The following is an 18944-nucleotide window of genomic DNA, read 5'->3' on the forward strand; positions in this document are numbered from 1 at the left end:
TCTTGAGTCTATTGGTGCTCAGCTGCTGTTTGGCTTTGAGACTTCCAGCTCACATCTGCTGTGTGCTCAGAGGGGGCAGCTGAAGAGAAGCACCTAACACTGACTAGCAAGACAGCTAGTGAGGAAAGCTGTCCTGCTCCCAGCTAGCACCCACTACAGACACAGGTGGTAGATGGACAGGATGGCAACTCTGCCCAGGGGACAGATGGACTCTGCATTCTAGTACCATCTCTCTGCTTGTACCAAGTGGTTTCCCCAGACTCCCCTAGGGCCAGGCCACACAGCCCCAGCCCAGGAAGCCCAGAGAAAGCATGCTTGCAATAGTGTTTATTGTATCATACTGATCTCACAGGCTGCATTTCTCCATCTCCCGCACATGACTGCCATGAGCATCACACACAGTGCCCCCCATCAGCATCACCCCAGCTAAGGCCAAGATCCAGGCTGATCCAGTGCTCCTTGGTGACCCTGTGGAAAGAGAGAGCTCAGTCTGGAGCAGGTAAGTCCCTTTAGAGTCCTGATCAGACTCCCATCCTGCTCCACTATTTGTCCAACCACCATTTCCTCTTCCAACTTTCCCCAGTCACAGGCTCAGCCTATTATACAGTAGTTACCAGCACTATGCTGTACCTAGACCAGTTCTCTCTCATAAATCCAGAGTCCTTCCCAGCTTGAGAAGGGAGAGTGGGTTATTGTCCTAGCCCCTTGCCAACAGGACATGTTCACTGCAGATTGGATGGGTTAGTGCAGCCAGTGGTTCCTCCAGTAGGAGAAGAGTCAGTAGCAGCTCTGCATGCCCTGCAGTCCTGTCTCTCTAGGCCATGCTGTCATGGGCCCCAGCCTTCTCTGGTGGCAATGTGATACCAGTGTGCTCAGAACACAGGGTTGGGCGTTTCCCCACAGGCTTCTAATTGGGATGCCTCTAGAGCAGTTATTCAGGCTAGGAGAGTCAAAGGCATGCATGCCCAATGATGGGTTTAGAGGCTGCCTTCCCTCCAAGTCCATTTGGCCACAGCAGGAGGCGGATCAGCAATTAAATATTACTACTAGCCCACACCATAGGGCTGTAAACTCAAGTAAGCCAGCCAGGTTGGAGATGATGTCAAGGAAACAGGAGTGAATTCCCTGGTCATCCTTACAACTGGCCATGGGCAGGTCAATGACTGAACTAGCCTCACTGGCTTGGTGCCCTACCATTGTAGGGCCACCCCAGGGTGGCTTTGACTGGAAGGTCTCTTGGAACCAATGGTCCCTGCCATAGGGTGCTCCCCCACAGTGAAGAAGTTGGTTTCAGGCAGCAGATTAGGCTTGAAGGCTTTTACAAAGAAGGATACTAGGCCGGACTCACCAAGTTCTGGAAACACTTCCCTCTTCAGCCTAGCCTGGAGGAGAAGCACAGGCCCCTGGCTAGTGACGTGGGAAAGCCCATCTTGAAGGTGCTGCTCAGAGCTCCTCCTGCCCCCTACGACAGACAACAGCTGTTTAGCTGCAGAGTAGACAAGTCTGGAAGTCCTGTTAACCAAGGAGCATCCATGCTTCCATCACCCCAGGTCTGAGGAAAGCCAGTCAGTGGGGCATCTGCTGCAGCAGAGCATCAGCCCAGCTCCCTTCAGCATCTAGTACCACTTCAGGGCAAATCCAGAGAAAGAGCTGCATTGTCAGCCACTCCCACTGGAGGGGGAAGGAGAAGTGAGCCCCTATTCCAAATGGAGTGGAGAACTCTGCATTGGTTTGTTCAGAGAGGTGACCATGCTGTGCAAGCAGCAGGGTGAGTTGGAAACTACTCCCCTTTGATGAGCAGGAAGCCCAGCTGTCATCTGGCCTGCTCCCTCTTCACCACAGCCCAAGCAAGAGGATGGGAAGATACTCACGGGCTACAGCAGGGCAGGAGAGGGTGCAGAGCTCTGGAACAGATAAGCACAGGGGTCACTGCAGGTCAACATGAGATGCAGGTAGAGAAGTATAGTGCATCGTATGGGGCCAACACCCACAGGCTGTTCAGGAGGGCCTGGACTCCCAGCTCAGGGGGCAGTGTTCCCGCAGTGCTAGATCTAGCCCTGCTCCTGCATTGTGGGCTGTCTTTCCAAACATTGAGGACAGATACAGCTCACTTCTGGCTGAGCGAGAGGTTAGTGTAAATCTAAACACATCACTGATCAGTCACAGCCTTGTCTCATGTCTCCACTGCCAAGCTAGAATCTCATGTCCCCAACCCTCCCATCCCACACAGTATTTAGCTCCCCTCCAACTGAGGCCCAAAATCCTGCCCCCAAGAGATCTGCATGAACCCCCCCACAGAGCTCTCCTACCTGTGGCAATGCGCAGATCCAGCACCAGGGGGCCAGGCTGGGACACAGCAGGGGGTGGAGGCAGGGTGAAGACCTGGACACTCAGGGGGAGGAAGTTCCCACTGATGGAGTAGCTGCAGCGGACGTGTAACCTAGCAGACAGCCAACAAGCCTGAGTGGGGCATGGCCAGACATGCACTGCAGAGACTCAATTGAGGGGTAGAAGTGGAAGTCAGTCAACCTGTGAATTCCAGCTGCCCAGAAGCCCAAGACCATAAGTAAAGAGGGACACCCCAGTATTGCCCTTCTATTGACTTGCTGTGTTTTTAATCCTCTCCCTTAGACGCCATGAGCAGATAGAACCCAGGGTTCTGGGGAGAGTCACTGTGCAGTGCCTAGTACCTGCCATGCAACAGTTTTCTGGAGGAACAGCTGGCCCTGAACCACTCCCATGTCATTGCCAGGAGCTGAGCAGGGCTCACATGACAGAGGCAGCTCTGGAGATGCAGGGCAGAAGGGGGCGGAGGTACCAGCCCCAGGAGTTACCTGAAAGTGCTGTCCCGGGTGATGGAGCCCAGACTCCAGGCTCTCACATCCCTGGATGCCACCAGCTCATTCTCATACACACCCTGGTTTCCAGCCATCTGCAAGGAAAGAGCAGTCACTGACCCTCAGCTTTGATTCTTGCAGGGCCAGGCGTCAGCTGAGGGGAAGCCAGAGATTTGCCCCAGAGAAGCCACTGTTTGTCCAGCAGGGTTTGTCGCTGCATCAACCTCAGAAAGGGACCTGCCAGTGCACCTTGTTCTTACCTAAACCCCCCCTTCTATTCCAGCAGAGTGACCCCATCCTGGTCTCCCCCAGTTCAATTCTTACCTGGAAATTGGTGCCACAGGCAGAAAGTGGGAACCGGAACAGGACAAAGGCGTTGTTCTGCCCCACAGGGACACAGCCAGCACCGCGCCCACTGGCCAGATGAACCGAGTCCAGGATCAGGGGAGGCAGAGTCACAGCCCGAGAGACTGCAAAGGAGAACTGGCCATCTGGAGTGCACTACGCGGTCACTGGAAGGGAGCCAGGGACAGGTCAGAGTCACCCTACCACCTGGGCGAGTCAGTCTCAGGACACTGGAGCGGAAGCCAGCAGCTGGTCCTGGAGCTGGATAAGAACCCACCGTATTCTACTGCACCCCTCCAGGGCACCCCGAAGGGCACAGGCTGGCACTGCAAGGGACCCTGGCAGCATACAGCTCATGGTGGAGCTGCAATGGCCATGAAGTAGAGGGATTGCAACTACTTTGGAGGACAGGGTCATAATTCAAAATGATCTGGACAAATTGGAGAAATGGTCTGAGTTAAACAGGATGAAGTTTAACAAAGACAAATGCAAAGTGCTCCACTTAGGAAGGAAAAATCAATTTCACAACTACAGAATGGGAAAAGACTGTCTAGGAAGGAGTACGGCAGAAAGGGATCTAGGGGTTATAGTGGACCACAAGCTAAATATGAGTCAGTGTGATGCTGTTGCAAAAAAAGCAAACATGATTCTGGGATGCATTAACAGGTGTGTTGTGAGCAAGACACGAGAAGTCATTCTTCCGCTCTACTCTGCTCTGGTTAGGCCTCAGCTGGAGTATTGTGTCCAGTTCTGGGCGCCGCATTTTAAAAAAGATGTGGAGAAACTGGAAAGGGTCCAAAGAAGAGCAACAAGAATGATTAAAGGTCTTGAGAACATGACCTATGAAGGAAGGCTGAAAGAATTGGGTTTGTTTAGTTTGGAAAAGAGAAGACTGAGAGGGGACATGATAGCAGTTTTCAGGTATATAAAAGGGTGTCATAAGGAGGAGGGAGAGAACTTGTTCACCTTAGCCTCTAAGGATAGAACCAGAAACAATGGGTTTAAACTGCAGCAAGGGAGGTCTAGATTGGACATTAGGAAAAAGTTCCTAACTGTCAGGGTGGTTAAACACTGGAACAAATTGCCTAGGGAGGTTGTGGAATCTCCGTCTCTGGAGATATTTAAGAGTAGGTTAGATAAATGTCTATTAGGGATGGTCTAGGCAGTATTTGGTCCTGCCATGCGGGCAGGGGACTGGACTCGATGACCTCTCGAGGTCCCTTCCAGTCCTAGAATCTATGAATCTATGAAGCATGTGCAGTGGATTCTAGGCCATTGGACTGGGTCTGTTATTGACATGGCTGAAGCACTCAGCCCTCAGTCTGAGCTGGATGGAAAGTGTTGCACATGGCCTGGATATCACACTAACTAGCCCCGCACCTAGCGGTCTGCAGGACTGGGTACATGGAAACCCCACTCAGTTTTGATGCCAGGTATCTCAGACACTGCCCCCCCCCACACGTGGGACCATTATAGTCAGCTCTGGACAATTCATGTGCACAGAAACTCACCTGTATTGCCATAATAACAAGGCTTCACCCTATCACTGGGGTTGTAGCAACAGCCTTGTTCTTCACAGTCTCCCTGGGCAATGGGTGGGGAGGCACAGGGCAGCCTGTCCTGGCTCTGGATAGCAGCACAGACACCGGGGCTTGGAGCATCCAGGGCTGGGGTGAAACAGGTGGGAAGCCGTATGGAGCTCAGAGCAAGAGGAAGGAACAGAGACTAGGTGGGGCAAGGGGCTGGGCTACAGAACATGCTCCCTCCTGGCCAGGCTGGAGCCTTTGAGGCTCCTTCAGGACCCCAGGGGTCCTGCAGGACAGACATCCTGCTTCCAGCTCACAAACACTCTGCTGAGGGGCTTCAGTCTGAACCATCCAGCATCAGGGGGGACCCAGTCTGTGCACTCCCAGCCCTGAGACTCACCATTTACTCCAGGCCTGTTTGAGTAATGGGGTAGTGAAGAAGACATGGCCTCTAGGAGAGCCTCCAGCACCTGTCACCATTCCCCCAGGCCCAGCCTGGAGCCCTTAAGGGCTAATGCAATACAAAGACCATGAATGCCAGGTTCTCCTATGTGAGGAGAGCAGCCAAGCAGGAGAGTGTGCTCTCTGCCACAGGTATTGTCTTGCTCTGCCTGCAAAGAAGGGCAGTCACTGGCCCCACAGTGGCCACCTGACACAAAGGGAGGAGAAGAGGGAGACAGGCCTTCCCCATGGAGGCAGACCGAGGCCTCCCTTTGTCTAACTGGAGGAGAGCAGCCATCTCTAAGAGATCATTCACAGCCACCAGTTGGGGCATTCAGCATAAGACACTAGGCCCTCACCTGGCAGGCTCCTGGGGCACCTGAGCACCTTTTCCTCACCAGCAGCCATCCCCTCAATGCCAACCACCATCAGGTAACCACCATCCTGGAGAGAGAGAGAGCGACCCACAGAAGTCAGGGCTGGCAGAGCAGCAAACCCAGAACCGAAGCAGGTGCCAGAAGGTCACTCACCCATTCAGAGACATAACAGCCAGCATAGGAGGCACCAACTGTCCTGGAGCCATCTGCAGCCCAGGAGACCCAGACCCCACAGCTGGAGTCATTCTGCAGAACTTGCAGCCTCCCAGCAGTATCTAGGGAGGAACAAGGAGATCAGCAGCCAGTGCAGAGGAAGAGGACACAAGAGCTATCTAAGAAGCTACTGCCCCCCTGTACAGAGGGGTCAGGCTCTTGGCTGGCAGGGGGCTGCCCAGGCCAGGCACACTGCCTAGGCTCCTAAGCTCCAGCAGTACTGCTGGGAGCATAAACTCCAGCTCAGGTCAGCTATTGCTCAGGCTCCCTAGGACTCAGCCAGCTACTGGGCAGGGCTTGGACAAGTTGAGAGATCCCTGGGACAGAATCAGTCCCTTCCCCAGAGCTATACCCTGGGCTCTCTCCAGACACCCAGGGAGGGGTACACAGGTCTGGCCTCACTTACCCCAAGCAGTCAGTGCCAGTGAACCTGCCCCAGGCTGGCCAGGAGGCAGCATGAACTGCAGGCTTCTCTGGCCACAGACCAGCCCCCTAGGCTGCCAGAGCAAAGGGGCAGTACAGCAACCAGAAGCACACCACTCCCACAGAACACTGCCCCCACCACACCCCAGCCATACTACTCTCCTGCCAGTGACCCATAAGGCACTTGCCCCCGCCTGCCCCCTTTGTACCCTGCAGGCAGCTGGGATTGGCCAGAGCCCAGGTGGCCATTCCTGCAGAGCCAGGGGAGAAGAGCCCAGCTCCTCCCCTGAGATCTGGCCACACCTTGCCCCAGCAAGAAGCAGTCTTGGGGGATAGGATAGAGCTGCCTGGCCCGCCTCAGGAGGAAGCAGAAGATGTGTCTGTGTTCATGGCCTGTTGCTGATGGGAGGTCAGTTTGTTCCTTCCCATTGGAACACAGGGAGGATTCAGACCTTCCTCCCTCTCCAAATGCTGGTGCTGGGCCTCGCCCTGCTGAGGGGTCAGCCTGGCCCTTTGCTAAGGGTCCCCGTTTGCATGATGGGGGCATCTGCCACCAGCCAGCTCTGGACTCACTCTCCAGGGCTGCCATGGCACCAGGCTCCCCCTGGAGCAGGGAGGCTCCTTGGGGCCAGCCCTAGCTGTCCCCTGCTCAGTTCACACCCTGGGCTGGCAGGAGCTGGAGTACGGTCAGGTTCATGCATCAGTCCCTGCAGAGGGAGCTGTGAGAGGGGGAGGGCCTGAGTCCCCATTACTATAGTTACCAAAGCAGAAGGTTATCTTCTCTGCTGTAAATGAGGTGCAGGCCAGTGGAGAGTCAGGCCCAGATAATCCAGTTCTAGTAGGAAGCTAGGTTTGGTTCCTCTTTGCACCGTTGCCTCCCAGCCCAGCAGGGAGCCAGGACTACCCGAGTCTATTGAATCCAAATGTAGGGCCTGGACCTGCTAGGACAGCTTGGGCCGAGGGAGGGGTGCATGGGATGTGCCTAGAACTCCTAGTCCAAATGTTTAAAAAAATCATTACATGGGACCATATTGCCTTGATCTTGAATCATCAGCAGGGTGTGGCCCTTTAGCGCTACAGCATAGTCCACTACTACTTGAGCTAACAGAGTAACTGGAAGCAGCAGTTGGCTGTTATCTCAGACCTTTAGGTGGATCTGGGTGCACGGGCATGTACCTTAACTACGTTTTTCCTGGTTATTGGATTTTTGAGTTTTACTGAACTCATTGTTCTGGAAGGGCATGAGATACCTCCAGGCAACCTTAAATCTATGCTAATAAAGCTTTTTTGTCAGTGAGTTTCCTTATTTTTATGTTTGTTGAAGGAGTTAGTGGTTGTTTAGGCAGTTGTAGTTCTCCCTTAGGGTTGCAGTAGATACACTATTATGGTTAAGTAATACCAAAAGGTAATACCAAAAGAGACCTAGTTTTTATGTAGTGTTTGAATCAGTAGATCCTTTGCAACGTTATCAGCAATTTTATTACCCGGTGGTTACAGTAACTTGAAGTGTGTAAGAATAGACTGGTGTGCCTCCTTCCTTCTCCGGCCCTTACCCACCATTCCCCGCACCAACACCCCCTTGCCAACATTTCCAGTTCCCCTCCCCTTCCCAGCCCATTAAGCTGCTATTTAGCACTACAGAAGCCATTAACACATGAGGAAGTTGCTCCTTGCTGGCTCATGCCCTCTGCTCCTGTTTGCACATATCACAGGCAGTGGCTTACTAGAGGCCCACATGCTACCTTGGTAATGTAACACAAGCTGCACACTGAGCTGGGCCCCTCCCCCCACTACCTACCACAGCTGGGCCCCCTCCCCCTGCTTCAGCCAGGTTTTCCCAGCCATGTCCCAGGTCCATGCAGTCTGCCTCTCCTCCACACACTCTGGCCAGCCCCCTCACCCCCTGGGTGACATGCACCGTAGCTATTAATTTCCTGGATTTCAGTTGTTTTGTTCTGTGTTACCTTCAGCCGCACCATTCCACCCTACCCCTCTGCCAGAGCCTGGTGCACATGGAGGGTAAGGAGAGGGCCAGGGTCTCCCAAATCCCAGGATACACAGGGAGCAGAGAGGGGGGCTCAAATCCCTACAGAGGGCCAGAGCTCTCCCAGAACACACATGGAAGGGAAGAATTCAGGACTGACAGGTTCCCCTCTTCTCCTAAATCCCCAACTTCCTCTGACACCCTCCCCATGTCATCCCTCACATTGTCTAACCCTTCCGGTCTTTCCCACTCCCCCTAGATCCCAGCCCCTCCCCATTACCAGAGCCCCAACCCCTCTTCCCTTCCCTGCCATCTATTCCCACTGATCCCAAACCCATCTCCCCCTATTCCCCCCACTCCCTAATCCCCCCTTCCCAGCAAGAGTCCCACATCTATTTTCTTTTTCAAAAATACATTGATTACATTCTCCCAAAATAAAAACCACCCCTGACGGACAAATTTTAGCAACATGCCTTCAGAGCTTTTCCAGATTTCCACCCTAGCTGGGATGCAAACTGACACTTGCCTGGTGTGGGGCCGGGAGTAGGATGAAAAGCTACTGCTTATCCCCCTGGGCAGTCCAGCTGTAGTGAAACAGTGCCAGATACTAACCCTAATGGATCCTCTGTCCATACCTGCTCTGTCCATACCATGATCATTAGGTGCACACCTAAAATGAGAGCTGAACTCTGGTGAATACATTCTGCATTTTGTTCCTATCACATTTCAGGGTACAATCCAGACTAGCGAGGGGCTCTGTCACCCCTTCCCTGCAACTGGGGGTGCCTCACTATGCTTTGCTGTTGTAGCTCCTAACTTGGGTCACTCACAATCAGCCTGCCAGCATGCAGGTCACACCCTGTATGTCTGTATATAGCTACGGCCCTGGTCTAGCAGCTCTGACCCCCAGCAACCTGTCAGCAACACTCCAGTCATACTCTGGCTTCCACCAGCCTTGGTTACTACCTGCAGTGTGACCCCCCCCCCCACTCACAGTCCAGGATTTCCCCCAAAACATGTGTTTTATGCTATCGAGCCCTCTCCTGGGCAGTTCAGATAGTAGTTGTCTGTTGCCCTTGTGACTGGCCAGTGTACAACAGTTTGCTACTTTAATTGGAGTTGCCAAACAGTTCAGTTTAAACACAGAGCTGGATTAGTTTTGATTAAAGAGTGCAGTCCCACCTGGCCTTCTGGGGATGTCATCAGGCTGCTAGGCTGAGCTGCCCATGCTGCCAAGGCCACTAGCTGGAGCAGAGCAAGCACATGGATGTCTCCCCACGCTGGGAATCACAGAGCAGCTGGGAGGTGCAGACAGATCCTGTGTGAGTGCAATGCCCTCACATCAGTGAGGAGAGGATGTGGCCCTGTCATTGTTCCCACTGGGCAGTGGGGCTCTTTAGGTAAAGGTGCCAGTGTGTAGCAATGGTTCCTCTAAAGAGCTTGGCAGTTAAGGCAGGTCACTAATGCCATTGCTGCCAACTCCATTTCAGGGAATCTCCTTTGCTGAAGGAGATTGTCTCCGTTCTCTGCCCCTAAGCTCTTCCTTGGCTTTGTTCCTCCTCCCTGCTGGCTGAATGGAGTGGTGGCTGTGCTCAGCCCCAGGCCAGCACGTGCTCTAAGGGTGGATGAATGGAGGCAGAATGTTGGTCATGTTCACCGAGGCAGTGGCCAGTCCCTGGTGCTTCAGCCAGTATATCTCCTGTTGGCCACCTGCTGGTTTCAGGCACTAGGGAGAGCTAGATTCCGTGTCATTCTGACATCACTGCTCAATGGCCTCCCCGAGGACAGATGCCAACAAGTGTGATCTGACATGAGCTGTGGGGTCTCAGCCAAGTCATGTGATGGTCAGTGGCCATGTCACAAAACCTGCCCCCACCCCAGGTGTGCCTTATTAGTGGACGTGGCAGAAGGGGGAAGGGCAGACTGGGCATGAACTGGAACTGCTGGCATCCACTCTCTCAGACGCCCTCCAGCTCCATAGGGAGGCCATTGGTGATGGGGATGCTGCTGCCAGCCCATAGCATCCTTGCTGTATAGACAGAGGATTTCAGCCCCAGGTTGTGCCAACTCAGCAATTTCCCACAGCAGCAATTGCACTGGAAGGAAATGCAAACAAGGGCTCAAGGAGGTGCCGATTCCAACACCCCGCTCTCCCCTTGCTCTGTACTTTCTCCGAGCTCATGGGACCGTGGAGACTGGCAGCACAGAGCGGAACTGGAATATACCCCACATCCTCAGTGGAACTGGACTCCGACTGTCAGTCCTGTCTGGGGTTCAGCAGCCCCATCCCAGGGTGCAGGGTGTGGGGAGGGGACAGAGAGAGCCCCCTGGGAATATGCAGGAAAATCCATTTGGGCTCAGGGAAATGAATACAGTGAAACCACCCGTGTCCTCTGAATCACAGCTTGAGGCATGGAGGAAGAGCCCTCCCAGGTGTCCGGATGCTCCTGAGCACAAGACAGCAGAGGGACTGGTAATGAGCCTGAAGAGTGTCAGCTGAGAGTGTGGCCCTGGGAGATCAGGGGAGGGACTGAGTGATTGGCACCCACCTCAAACCAGAGCTTCCAGCTGGGTTTGGGCCAATCCCATCTCTATGCTGACTATAAAGGGGTCTCTGCTGGACAGGAGCTTTAGGGTTCTCCAGCAGAGAAGCAGAATTTGGGCGTTGGCCTCAGGGCATGATTGTGCTGCTGTCTGATTGTAGGGGTTCAGAGGGTTATTGGCAGGACCCTAGTTGGCTGGTATGTGGCCAGAGAAGCCTGCAGGTCACCCTGCTGCTGAGCTGAGGGGAGGAGTCTCCTTGCACTGACTGCCTTGCCTGGCTGTCCATAGCAGGAAGGGCTGAAGGAGATAGACTGACTCAGTTATGCTGCTTTTGAGCCCTTGTCTGTATATTTCAGTGATAGCAGGAGAGCCAGTCTGGTCAGTGGTGTGGCTGTAAGGGCTGGGATATTCACAGGAGGGTGAAAGGCCTTCACTGGGCAGGGAGAGGTCCACCTAAACTAGTGGTTCTCAAATTTTTGTACTGGTGACCCCATTCACACAGTAAGCCTCTGAGGGTGACCTCCCCCATAAATTAAACACAGTTTTTTTTATATATTTAACACCATTAGAAATGCTGGAGGTAAAGCAGGATTTGGGGTGGAGGCTGACAGCTCATGACACCCCCCCCCACACATTTAATTATTATTATTATTTATTTATTATAAATGGAGATATCCCATCTCCTAGAACTGGAAGAGACCTTGAAGGTCATCAAGTCCAGCCCCCTGCCTTCACTAGCAGGACCAAGACAACTTGAGACTCCCTGAGGGGGTCTCAACCCCCAGTTTGAGAACCCCTGAGCTAAATGCTAGTGCTGCCTCTGTCTCCTTTAGCAGGTCAGGCAGTGGCTGGCTGGAGGAGGCCCAGGAGAGGCTCCAGACCCTAACTTCTCTAGCACTGGACATGAGCCTCCTCCAGCCTTTCCTTTGCTCTCTCACCAGATGCTCAGGGGAAGCTGCATCCTCTACAGAATGACTCTGCCTATGAGACCTGGGTCTCCCATGCCCCTGGTGGCTCTGTGAGAGTCAATGCCTCCTACACTGACTGCTATATCATGGAGTGAGTGAGTGTGATGGGACTGGCATGGCTTGTCTCCCATTGGTCTCCTGGAACTGTCAGTGAATCCCAGGCTGGTCGCCAGGATGGCATTGGCTGCTGCTTCCCGCCCTTGGGCAAAAGGCCTGGGGAGCAGTGCCTGAACCAAAGGATCGTGACTAGGTTGTGGCGCTAATGCTTGGTATCAAAACCAGACAGACCTGTGTCCTAATTGCCACTCACCCAACAATGGGTCCTGTGTGATGCAGTGCTCTGCATTGACCCTCCTGATCTCTGAGTGGCTCACACTGCCCCTCACATGACGTTAGTGCCTCTTACGGTGCTTCCCCATCTGGTGAGTGGCTTTCCAATAGTGAGGAAAACCCCCTTTTTCTTATGGGGGAGGGTAGAAGGTAGAAAACTGTCTTCACAATGTACTCTCATTGAAATGCACCAGTTTCCACTGCCTCTCCTGTAATAGACAGGATGCTCTACAATGTACAGAGATCTTCACTAAGGCTGCTTGTATTTGAGGGCTGATCTACACTAGGTTTATTCCCTGCTAATGCAACCCCACTGCCAACTGGTGCAGCTCCAACAGGGGGTGCTCTAGTGTAGGCGGTGCTAGTGGCCAATGGTGTGTCTGCTCTGAGCAGTGGGATCCTCTCACGGGCTTCAATGAGAGGGTGGCTACGGTGCTGGTGAAGGTGGTACCATCTGCGGAGCTGCAATGCAGAGCATGGCTTGAGTGACTTGCTCTCTCTTCCTGGGCTCCCCCACCCACAAAGGGGAGTGGAGTTTTCTTCCCAATTTAGAAGAAGGTGAGAGTTCACAAGTCATAGTCTGTCAAATGTGCCCACCTCCGGGGTGTCTGTAACTAAGTCTGGTAGCACTAGGGACTCCATGCAGCCTCTCCAGAGTTCAGCTACTAAGAGCCTGAAAAGCTCTCTGGTGTGCAAGAGCAGAGCTGGACTCTGTTTCGACTGCAGTGAAGAAATTGGTTCTTTTTCAGTCACTTCTCCTGTCTAACTCTACAAATAGCATAATGGGGACAGCTGCTGGGGCATCCTTGGTAGCCGTGGATAATGCTGAGAGCAGTAACCTCTCCTTATGCTGTTCTAACAGGCCTGAATGCACTGGCTCTTCCTCAGAACAGCAATTACATGATGGTGGTCGGGAGTGAGGGGATGGATGTCGCAGCGCAGAAGACTCTGCGGGAGGAGAAGGTGCTCAGGTGCCCTGACAGGTAAAAGTCAAATGCTAGCAGTAACTCCAGACAGACCCTTAGTGCACTGAACAGGGATCTGATGTTCTCCTCCTTTCTCCATCTACTCTCTGGTCTGGGTCTCTGCCCTTCCATTGGGTGACTGGAGACTTGGCCAAGTTGATCGATTTGTGGCTTCTGCAGCCACCACCCACACCAGCTGAGACTCTGACTGAGGAAATGCTTTCCTCTTCAACTTGGGCTGGGCCTGAGGAGTGCCCAGAAAACCATCAGGCCAATTGGGAAGAGATGTGCAAACCTACAGCTAGGGAGGGACGCCACTTGTGTGTTTCTATAGCATGTAGTGTCCCTGGGCTAAAGTCTGTAGACTATTTCTTTAAATACATAGACTGGGGTTGGAGTTGAGCAGGGATGTCGGGAGCAGAAGTTGGTGCTACAGGCACCTTACCCTTTCTCAGAGGGGCCGGCAGAATCAGACGGAGGTCTCAGCCTCATTCTCTCTCTGGATGCTCCAAGCCCCAATCTCCGCAGTGCTGTCCAGAGCCTAGTCAGGCTGGTCTGTGCCTCTCCACCCATCAATCAAGGAGACTGCGAAGGGCTAGGCTGCTGCTACAACCCCAGTGACAGGATGAATCCCAATTACTATGGCAACACAGGTGAGCTGGTGTGCAACCCCTAATACAGACGGTGGCTGTGAAGAGCTTGCTGGCACTTGGGTGCTCAGAGTGCTGCATGGGACTTCCCACTTCACTTGTAAGAGCTGGGTGACTGCAAAACCAACTTCACACTCCACCCTGCCTGAAATGGCAAGGGCTGGCTGCCACTCAATGCAGAGGCCATGACCCTCTCCCAGCTACATGGAGAACTGCCGTGATGGCCTAACTGGGAATCTGCCCCTCTCCTGAGTCCCCAGGGTTGGGAGAATGAGTTATCCTGGCTCCTTAGCCTCTGGTCTGGGTTCCTAATGTAACAGGGTTCCTATCTGGGGAGCCTGATCCAGCTAGGGGCTCAGCCTGGCTCTCCCAGTGACCTTGCTGGAAATAAGGGGACTCTAGATGAGGTGCAGAGACTGGAAGGTATCCCTCTCCGGTCAGGGGTTCTCATACCTGGGCAGTGGAGAGGGAGTACTGTCCCATTCAGACGGGCACTAGAACTTGAGTCTCTTCTCCAGTGTCCTGAGGCTGGCTAGCCCAGATGACAGGTCAGGGTCACCGTCCCCTTTGCTCCCTTACAGTGACTGCGCAGTGCACTCCAGATGGCCAGTTTGCCATTGCAGTCTCTCGGGCTGTGACTCTGCCACCCCTGATCCTGGACTTGGTGCGTCTGGCCAATGGCTGTGGGGCAGAACAATGCCTTTGTCCTGTTCCGGTTCCCACACTCTCCCTGTGGCACCACTTTCCAGGGAAGTGGCAAATGCTACTTAGTGGTCTGGGTTCCAGGATGGGAGCCAAGGTGCCTGCTTGTCAGTGCCCAGCTGCTCTGTGGGATGAATACTTAACAGGCTTTTGGACCTGAGTCAAAACTGACCCTTATTGGTTTGGTCAATCTGCCGGTATCTGACTTCTCCTCGCAGATGGCTGGAGACCAGAGTGTGTATGAGAACGAGCTGGTGGCAGACAGGGATGTGAGAATCTAGAGTCGGGACTCTGTCACCTGGGACAGCACCTTCAGATAACCAGGTGGAGGTCCGGATCCTGCAGAGAACTGACCCGGTTCTGGTCCTGCACCACTGCTGGGCCACCCCCAGCACCAACCCCCAGCAGCAGTCGCAGTGGCCGATCCTGGTGGACAGGTAAGTGACTGGGGGTCCAGGTGAGGGTCTTGATTTGGGCCTGGGGCATGCAGGGCACCTTCTCACAGCTGCTCCCCCCAATTCCCAGGTGCCTGTATGCAGGAGACCACTATTGCACCCAGCTGGTGCCTGTGGGAGCGGCCTTTGGGGCTTCAGTTCCCCTCTCACCACCAACGTTTCATGGTCAAAAATTTCACTTCATGGAGTCTGCCTCCCAGTAGGTGCTCACAGGGCCAGTATGGCTTCTGAAAAATGCAGGGTCCTTCCACCTATCCCCTCCAGCCCCTGGGCTAGGGAGGGACACTGGCTCTAAAAAGCCAAGCTTGACTGCCAGCAACTAGAGGAAGAACCAATCTCTCAAGTGTAGCAGTGGATATCTGGGTGTACCAAGGGTCGGTCCTGGGGCTGGTTTTGTTCAATATCTTCATTAATGATCTGGAGGATGGCATGGACTGCACTCTCAGCAAGTTTGCAGATGACACTAAACTGGGAGGAGTGTTAGATACGCTGGAGGGTAGGGATAGGATACAGAGGGACCTAGACAAATTAGAGGATTGGGCCAAAAGAAACCTGATGAGGTTCAACAAGGACAAGTGCAGAGTCCTGCACTTAGGACAAAAGAATCCCATTCACTGTTACAGACTAGGGACCGAGTGGCTAGGCAGCAGTTTTGCAGAAAAGGACGTAGGGGTTACAGTGGACGAGAAGCTGGATATGAGTCAACAGTGTGCCCTTGTTGCCAAGAAGGGCTGTATAAGTAGGGGCATTGCCAGCAGATCGAGGGACGTGATCATTCCCCTCTATTCAACATTGGTGAGGCCTCACCTGGAGTACTGTGTCCAGTTTTGAGCCCCACACTACAAGAAGGATGTGGAAAAATTGGAAAGAGTCCAGCGGAGGGCAACAAAAATGATTAGGGGGCTGGAGCACATGAGATATGAGGAGAGGCTGAGGGAACTGGGATTGTTTAGTCTGCAGAAAAGAAGAATGAGGGGGGATTTGATAGCGGCTTTCAACTACCTGAAAGAGGGTTCCAAAGAGGATGGATCTAGACTGTTCTCAGTAGTACCAGATGACAGAACAAGGAGTAATGGTCTCAAGTTGCAGTGGGGGAGGTTTAGGTTGGATACTAGGAAAAACTTTTTCACTAGGAGGGTGGTGAAGCACTGGAATGGGTTACCTAGGGAGGTGGTGGAATCTCCTTCCTTAGAGGTTTTTAAGGTCAGGCTTGACAAAGTCTTGGCTGAGATGATTTAGTTGGGATTAGGTCCTGCTTTGAGCAGGGGGTTGGACTAGATGACGACCTGAGGTCCCTTCCAACCCTGATATTCTATGATCCCAGAAATCAGTAGGATGGGCTCTAACTTTGAAATAGCCCTGCACATCCAGCGTTGTGCCTGTCTCCGTTCTAAGACCTCAGGCACACAGCATGCCATGGGAGTTCCATGATGCAGCATCCCTCTTGGACAGAGGGGAGACTGCAGTGTATCATGGTGTACAGGGAGATTTTGGCAAACCAGTAAAGTGCCTGAACCACTATTGAGTGTTGCTAACAGTAGTCAAGTTAGCAGGCCATACTGAGCCATTCTTGCTTATTGCTAAAATTAGCCAAGTCAGCAGGTCGTAAATTGGTCATGCAGCGACCTCGGCGTAACCAAGACAGGAGGGGAGAGGGTTTTGGGTGCCACAGACAGGGCAGCTTAACCATGCATCCTTCCTGCTGAGAATGTTCAAATTGCTGATCTATGTATTTTAGAAAAACAGGAAGTCTGTTTATATGTGCCCCCGGGAATGTTTGTCAGGGACCCAAGGCATGAACATTCTGGAAAAAAACCCATATCTGGTAAATTGATGAACATAAGGAAATCTCTTGCTTGATCTTTAAAAACTGCTTGCTTAGCAAGTTTTCTTTAAGGGATATGTCATTATGTTACTAATGTATAAATAAGGGGGGGAAAGTTAGAGGTAACCGGACCACTCAGAAGGGGCTCTTCAGGGACGCTCCCTCTGGACACATCTTGGGGTCCCCACTGGCAGACGGAAGCCTGGCCAACAGAAGCCTGTTACGGTGCCACTCAAAAGCCACGCTCAGCTTCGGTAATTATCAATGGTTGGGGGTGTTTTACTAACCTGTTGCGGATGTGTGTAAATGCTTGAGACTAAGTAAAGTTTAGCTTTAAGTGAAAGCAGTCTTGTGTTGTCCTGTTTGTGCCAGCCATCTATCGGCCGGATGTCCGTGTCTCCCTTGATTTATTTCCTGACAACACCTCGCACAGAGTAAAAGTTACCAAGAGCTTTGGGTTGAAAGAACCCCGGGTCACAATGGGAAATGCCGGAGAGCTCAGCCCACAGGAGGAAGGTGTTTGAGCTATGACTCCCATGAGGCAATGCAGCACCACAGGAAAATACACCTTCTGTTTGAATCTAAGGAATCTCCTGATAAACTTTTCCAGCACAAATCTCCAATTTTGCAGGAATTGCCCTTCTTGTCCCCAGTGCTGCTCTGGGCCAGCTCTGACACTCCCAGCCTAACCTGCTGTTTCAGCCCAGCCCCAGTATTGCTTGTGCCCAGGCTCTCCCTCCCTCTGAATGGGTTTAGGTCTCATTTATCTGCAGGGTGAGTTTCCTCTAGTTCTGCCATGTGGCCAAGTCCTGCTTGGGTGAGACACCAATTCTGTGCTGCCTCCTTGCCTACAAGGGAGGGGGGACCCTGCAATGCACTGACCTTGCTGCTCTGACCCCCAAGGCACTAAGCATAGTTGTAATAGGGCTCCCCCAACTCCTGAGTGCACACATTGGTGCCTACACCATAGGGGCTCCTGGCACATGGATACAAAGGCAGCCTCCAACCATGCTACACTTGCCCCAAGGTGATTGCTTCTGAACTTCGAGAGCTCCAGGCCCTAACCCATGCCCTCTCCTCTAGGTGTACCTGCACTGCAGCACTTCCATGTGCTGGCCCTCCAGTCAGGAGCCCTGCACCATCTCCTGCCCTGCTGGAGCCCATGAGTATCCTGGCCCCTCTGCCTCCCCTTCTCTCTGTGGGATGGGATAAGAGGGCCTGGCAGGAATCCGCTGTATCTCTGGAACCGGGTCTGAGAAACCTGGGAGTGGGCTCCTCCTCTTCTCCCTCCTGCCATGAGGCTGTGGCTTCTGGGCACAGACTTCCTCTAATACTGGGGGTAACATTGTTCTTACAGTGAGCAGCTCCATCTCCCAGAGCCTCTCTGAGAAGTCCGAATTCAGCCTCATCCCAGGGGAAAAGGATGTGTTCTCCTCAATCCCTGAACAATGGGGAGTGCTCTGGCTATGGATGGTGGGGAGTGCTGGGCAAAGTGGGTCTCCTGAAGTAGGGACCTGGTGGTGTGAGTGTACAGGTTTCTTGTCTGTGCCTTGCAATTAAACTCTTGCTGGCGTTAAGAGGGCAGGAGGAGCTCCGAGCAGCACCCTCAGGCTGGGCTCTCCCCCATCACCAGCCAGGGGGCTGTGATACTCCTCCAGGACTGGATGAGGAGAAGCTGCTGTGGATGGATGTGGTGAGTATCTGAGCCCTGGTGTAACTGTGGTCTGAAGCTGACCTTCTCCCTGAGCCTGGCATGAGCTGCTCAGTGGTAGAAATTCACTTCAAGGGAACTGTACATGCTGCTGGGCAACCGAACAAGGGCACTAAGCCAGGGCAACAACTTGTGTACCAGATGACTCTGCATTTCAGGTTGCGTTCTGGGTGTTGTGGTCACATCTGAAATAGCATCTGCTGCCTCATCTACAGCTGCCACATTCTCCAGCCCCTGGGCAGGGTGGGAGTCTGCCCTGAGCAGGAAGGGCTGGCAGTGGGAGGGATAGGATTCCTGTTCCTCCTACCCCTCCCTGGGCTGTGCAGGCTTGGTATATGGCTAATAACTGCTGTCTCTGTCCTGCAGGCTTGTCTCTGAGCACTGGAGCACCCTGAACTGCACCTTGGGCCAGTGCTGCAGTTGGGGGGTGGGGGGAAGGCCTGTCCATGTCACTCCTGGTAACTGCATGGTGGAGATGGAGAAATGCAGCTTGTGAAACCAGAATCTTGAATTAAAACCATTCCAGATATACTGTGTCTCTGGCTCTTCTGTGCCCAGCTCTGCAGTCTCCCTCATGAGAAGGGGAGAACAAACCTGAGATGGGTGTAGGTGGAGCAACGGGGCAAAAACCCTGCTAGACACATTGTT

The 18944-nt window shown here is 53.2% G+C and overlaps 2 pseudogenes; one reads left to right on the top strand and one right to left on the bottom strand.

Annotated features, from left to right (window-relative positions):
• Positions 1-327: 327 nt before the first annotated feature.
• Positions 328-5578, bottom strand: LOC128840345 (zona pellucida sperm-binding protein 4-like; annotated as a pseudogene).
• A 2596-nt stretch (positions 5579-8174) lies between these two features.
• LOC128840349 (zona pellucida sperm-binding protein 4-like) lies at positions 8175-18691 on the top strand (annotated as a pseudogene).
• Positions 18692-18944: the final 253 nt, after the last annotated feature.

This window comes from Malaclemys terrapin, chromosome 7 (genome assembly GCF_027887155.1).
Source record: "Malaclemys terrapin pileata isolate rMalTer1 chromosome 7, rMalTer1.hap1, whole genome shotgun sequence".
Lineage (NCBI taxonomy): Eukaryota > Metazoa > Chordata > Testudines > Emydidae > Malaclemys > Malaclemys terrapin.